This window comes from Blastomyces dermatitidis, assembly GCF_000003525.1.
Source record: "Blastomyces dermatitidis ER-3 genomic scaffold supercont1.5, whole genome shotgun sequence".
Lineage (NCBI taxonomy): Eukaryota > Fungi > Ascomycota > Eurotiomycetes > Onygenales > Ajellomycetaceae > Blastomyces > Blastomyces dermatitidis.
In genome coordinates, this window is record NW_025544778.1 from 49991 (window position 1) to 56922 (window position 6932).

The window sequence follows — 6932 nt, forward strand, 5'->3', positions numbered from 1 at the left end:
AAGAAGCAGTTGAATCACTTAAAAAGAAATTCAGTCTGAGATAATACTATAGTGCAGGCTATTATTGCTGTAAGGAATAAACTGACATATTACTACAGCAAAATGAAACAATCTTTTGCAGAGTACTATACTATAGCAGCTCTACTAGATCTCTTCTGTTGAGTTAATATCTACACTTCTCAAGATTGAACAGAGAAGAAATGAGACTCATATATCAAATTAGCCTGAGACTACTACAATGTCAACTATCAGAGATTTGAATAAGCAGATATTCAAGATGTGAAGACAGTGAAATACAATTCTCTAGTAAGTAACAATCTTTGATAATACTTCATATCATATAGAACTATAATACTAACTTTGAAACAGAACTTGCATACATTGATTGCAACTGAAAATCAGACAAAACTACATGCTTGTAAAACTGAATTTGATCACTATCTTCAAGATGATTCAATGAATTTACATGCTAAATCAATTCTAGAGTTATGAAAAATTGTTGAGAGTATATATTCAACTATTGCACTGATGATGCATGATATTCTGACAATTTCATTAACAGAGATGAAAATGAAGTGAAAGTTCAACTCAAGTTGAGATATTTATCACTATTACTGAGGACAATTACAAGAAGAAATAATCAAGAAACTCATGATTATAAAACATGAAATTATCAGACAGTTTAATACCTCTGATCACAGTATATCAGAGAAGTGTAGTTTTCATAAGAAAGTGAAGAATAAACTTGTACAAGAATGTATTTAGTTATTTCATGAGTGTTATCAATAATTGTTATCAAATTCTGATTATATAAGCAATCACTGAATGAACTGAATGAGACTGATTTTGATCTTCAGTCTCAGTCTCATTCTGATTTTGAAAGAATGATCATCTTTCACAGTTTATTCTGGAAAATTACTCTCATTTCACTGTTCTTGAATTAAATCTGATCATTTTTCACATCATTTCTCTCAGAAATGGTCCATTTTCAGATTTTTTTGAGGCTTGGTCCTGATGGGACTCACGCCAAGAAATGTATGAGACCAGACCAAATGGGATCAAATGTGAAATTCATGGTCCCGCCGGCCAGTCTACACACAACTATATAGACTGAAGTTCATGAATACTATTCATAACTCAGCTTGAATGCTATTATACATTTGATCTCTACATTTTATCTTTCTATCATGAATACTTCTAGTAGTTAACAGTACATATCACGCCAAGCTGCAAACACCTGAATAATCGCCTGCCAGCACTTATTCTTACACATTTAATCTCATTTAGCCTGATCTCATACATTTCTTGACGTGAGTCTTATTAGAATCAAGTATTAAAAAAATCTGAAAATGAATTATTTCTGAGAGAAATAATGTGAAAAATGATCAGATTTAATACAAGAATAGTGAAATAAGAGTAATTTCTCAGAATAAACTGTGAAAGATAATCATTCTTTCAATATCAGAATAAGACTGAGACTGAAGATTAAATTCAGTCTTATTCAGTTTATTTAGTGATTACTTATATAATCAGAATTTGATAATAATTATTAATAATACTTATAAAATAACTAAATATATTCTTATATAAGTTTATTCTTCACTTTCTTATAAAAACTACACTTCTCTGATATACTGTGATTAAAGATATTAAACTGTCTAATAATTTCATATTTTATAATTATAAGTTTCTTGATTATTTCTTCTTATAATTTTTCTTAGTAATAGTAATAAATATCTCAGCTTGAGTTAAACTTTCACTTCATTCTTATCTCTGTTAATGAAATTATTGAAATATCATATATTATCAGTGTAATAATTGAATATATACTCTTAATAATTTTCTATAACTCTAGAATTGATTTAGTATGTAAATTTATCAGATTAGCTTGAAGATAGCAGTTAAATTCAGTTTTATAAGTATATAGTTTTATCTGATTTTCAGTTGTAATTAATATATATAAGTTCTGTTTCACAGTTAGTATTATAGTTCTATATATTATAGAGTATTATCAAAGATTATTACTTACTAGAGAATTGTATTTCACTATCTTTATATCTCTAACATCTGCTCATTTAAATCTCTGATAGTTAATATTATAGTAGTCTCAGATTAATTTAATATACAAGTCTGATTCTTCTCTGTTCAATCTTGAGAAGTGTAGATATTAACTTAATAGAAGAGATCTAGTAGAGCTGCTATAGTATAGTACTCTATAAAAGATTGTTCAGTTTTACTGTAATAATATACTAGTTTATTTCTTACAGTAATTATAGTCTGCACTATAATATTATCTCAGACTGAATTTCTTTTTAAGTGATTTAACTACTTCTTAAGTTGAGTAAATAAACTGTTATACACTCATCAGCCTGACTGCAGTATTAATATATAAGTGATTAAGACTGTCTTTATTATCTTATAAAACTGAAACAGTAAATTAATCATATATTTCAACTGAGTTCAGTTTATATCAGAAGATTTCAATGTCTAAATCTTTTTTCAATTAGAGTATTACACTCAATAATTAATTATCTGATACAATTAAAAAGTCTGAATAGTTATCTTATATATTAAACTTCACTATATTTTAACATTCTGTATTATATTCAGTGATATAACTGATCTGTGTATTCATTAAATATCATGAAATTATTATTATTATTTAGAGAAGTGTAACGTGGCGGAATCAAAGTGATGGCTAGTTAACGGCGACACGTAGAGGTAGTTGTTTGAGAAGTTATATAAGTGAGCTTGACTATCTTACTTAAATAGCGAGCTCATAGACTACAGAGTTGTTGCAAGAATATCACAGATATGATACTTAGTATACTAAGAAGATTGTATAAGACATGCAGTAACTCTTATATATATTTCAGTAGAAGAAAAAATAAATTACTGACTTCTTTTATAGAGAGTCAGCATCTAGCTATTCTATATAGATAATGAGTGAATATCTTCTCTCATTTCATAAGTAAGAATAGCTGAAGTGATATCTCAGCAGTATCTCACTGTCAAGGAAAAGTAATCTGCTGATCTTGTATAGAAGTGAGATTCTCATATTTATTAATTGAATCTTTCTATGATATATCTGAATGATGTCATAGAGTGGTTGAAAACTGGTTCAGATAGAATGAAATTATTCACATGAAAGCAATGAGCTGTATAAAACTGTAACAGAGTCTTGATATAGCTGAGAGTATGACAATACTCTTCTCTTTAAGAGTATAGTCTCAATGCTTTCAAGATTATCAGATTAGAAATTATCTTTATTATATAGTAACAGTTATCAATTAATTTGATAGTGTGCGTGCTGTATATAATACAAAGAAATAGATGAGTTTTTCTACTGACTATATAGATCTTTCTTTTCTCATCTTTATTCAAATCAAATATGTAGTAAGTGAGTTTCTTATATATTAATTTAAAATGTGAAAAACATAGTTAATAAGTGACTTACAGATCTCTCAATATATTTCATTCTATATATAAAATTCTCTGTAAAAGTAATATATTTTAGAGACAAAGCTAACAGTAGTAGCAGGATTTTTCAAAAAGATTCTCTTCTTCTTATAACACATTTTTCTCCTTCTCTCTCATCTGTAATAGTGAGTGCATGGAAGCATCATTCTTGAGAGATAATAAGAGGCTTATTCTGATGTTTTCTAGTAGATAATAAACATCTTTATGATGTGACTGCAGTCTCTGTGACTGTTAAGAAAGTCAGGTTGAAGGCAGCAGTGTCAATGAGCTGTGAGAGTATTACTTTTATTTTCATATCTTCTTCTTCTTCTTCTGCTTCTCTTGTGACTGTGACAGTAGTCATTATGTCTTACAGTGAGATGTTATCTCTTCTGTCAATCAGTTTATCTATATTCAGTTCTTCTTCTATCTCTTTTATCACTGTTGCAACACTGCTCTCTTCCTCAGTCAACATAGTAATGTATAACCCTGTGTAATCATTCAGAGAGAAACTTGAAGAGAGCTTGATTCTGAGAACAGTGACTTTAAGAAGCTTAATTCATAGTTTCTCTTCTATAGCATATCTGAGCTCTGCTTGAGATACTGCTGAGTTGAGTTTACAGAGTTCTATAGTTTCTTTATCTTCTCTCTGTAAGAAGGCTCTGATACAGTCTCTAATCAGCACTGCTACTTGCCTGTACTGTGTTAAGCAGCTGAAGAAGAGAAGGATTTTATAGACTCATCTCTTCTCTTACTTCTATTATTTCTGTTATATCTGTAATAATAACTTCTATCTCTCTGTAAGTATTACTTCACAGAAAGATATTATATCAGCTCTGATAAGAAGTTTAGATACTTAAGTAGTACAGAGCAAGAGTCTCAGAGCTTCAAGTATTAATAAATTTTATTAAGACTGAGAAGATTTCTCTTACTCATCTATAAAAGAAGATGAAAGTATGAGTTTCTGAGATGAAAAAACATCTCAGAATGACTAGTCTTAAGAAGAAATCAGCTAATATCATTATTGAAAGTACTGTAGAGATTAATCACTGATTGAAGAGAATCTCACTTCAATTGAAGTAGATAACTGAGATGCTTTGTAAGTTGATAAGTTAATATTTTTATACATTTCTCATACTCTTCTACAGTGTTGTAGTACTAACTTCTCAGCAGATAAAGATACTGATACTGAAGACTTCAACAGTGAAAAATAAGTTTGATAAGAGTGTGATTATTGATAAGTAGACTCTGATCTTCTCTTTTTACTTTTTCAGTGAGCTGCAGCTCTATTAGAATAGCAGCAGTCTGCAGATCAATAATATTAATCTTTTTATTAATTTTAAATATTTCTTTTCTCTAACTGCTTCAGAAATTTTACACTTGTGTAGTCTCATTAAACTTTTAAAAAACTCTTTGAGAGAAAATAGAAGAAGAGTGTTACAGAGCTTATAAGACATCAGCTTATCACTGCAGAATTATCTCTAAAAACTCTTTGAGAAAAAATGAGAAGTCTTAAGCAGTATCTCTTATTCAATGTCTCTGACATATAACAGAGCAGTCTCTACTATCTATCTTATAGCTTGTAATCTCTTTCTCAGCATTTTTCAAATGCTTAAGTGATTCTCATGAATTCTCTGATAATGAATAATCTTCTCATTTCACAAGATATTGAAGCTTATTATAATGTGTTTACTTATTCAATATTTTCTTTATAAGATATTCAGTATCATTCTCTATCTCAATATTATTCAGTCAAGATAGCTCTGCTCTGAGATATTACTTATAGAGCTTCAAATAGAAAATATAAAAAACAGAATAAATTAATTTCAATCTTATAAGTAATTTTAACTCATACATCTGCTTACTCATCACTCTTATTACTGAGAAAGATTCTAGTCATTACTCACTGAGCTTTTTACACAGTCTTATTATTTTGATATTCTTTACTGAAAGTAGCACTTGATTCTCTATTAAGAACTTTATTGAAAGATGTTTTTAATTATAGTATTCTATCTGTTACTTCTGAACATAGTAGATGCTTTTCACTATCTTCTTATAAATTTTATTCAAAAGTTTCAATCTCACTTTTACTTCTGACACTGAGAAATACTCTGTTCTCTATATCTGTTCAATATTCTGACTGTTTATCTCTCTCTTTGAAATATTGTTCATGATATCACTGAGTAATGAAGAATTATATTCATAATAAGCATAGAAAGAAGATATCTTTAAGATTGTATTCTTTATATTATTATATGCAAATTCAGTAGTTAGAAGATGTTTGAGTCAATTATTTTGATAATATAAATAGAACACTTGAAGATGCTATTCTAGTATCTGATTCTGATATTCAGTCTGATCATCTGTCTGTGAATGAAATGCAGTACTGAGAAGACATCTTATTATAAGATAATAGTAAAAAGCTGATCAGTATTTACTGATAAATAGAAATTCTTGATCTGTTATCAATAATTTCAGAGCATTATAATTACAAATAATAATATCTAAAAAGAGGTCAGTTAATTCAGAGACTTTAATCTTTTTATAAGTAGAAATATATCTGATTATCTTTATAAAGTAGTTAATAATGATTAAAATTAAGTTATATTCTTTGACTTTTATCAACTTCAGCAGATTAACTATGAAATTCATTAATAGATTCTATTATAAGCTCTTTAAAACAGGTAGTGATATTAACTCACTGTATTACTTATATTACAGAATCTTTATTCTTTAATAGATATTATAAGTCTTAATATACTCTTTGACATCTGCTCAGAGCTTGTTCTAAGTGTATTTATATTTTAGAAGCTTCTCAGTCTTCTCTAACTCAAAGTGTCTTACATGAGAATTATTATAATGAATTCTCAATAACTTCTGATACATCACTCTACTATCAGAGATCAAAACTGAATTATTCAGTAGTAGAAGTTCACATTCTTCTAGTTATCAGTAACTTGATTTCTTAGTGATATTATCTCACTTAGAGTCTCTCTCTTTCAAGTTTAAATTAAATTCTTTCTTCTTCAACTTCTGAATTCAAGCTATAGTAAAGATATTTCTCTTCTATAACTTATCAATGAATTTCAAAAGTTGTTAGATTAAAGGATTATAGATCATTTCATTCTTTATTAATTCAATAGCAGTAAGATATAATATGAGAAGCTTATAATCTTCAGTATCAGTTCTCTGCAGAGACTCAGGTTTTCTTTCATCTTCTATACTGAGTTATACAGCTGTCTTATTAGTGCTGTTTCTGAGCTTCAGAAAATCTCAATCCTCTGCAGCTAGCTTCTTCTGCAGTGATAACAGAGATTCTTTTATAGAATTCTTCTCTGTATTAATGATATTATAATCAAGTTATCTAAACAGTGTATTAGCAGAGTTAAGCTGATCTGAATAGTATCAAATATAGAAATCATACTTTAAAAGCAGCTTCACTCATCTGACTTAACATTCTATCAAGCTCTTTA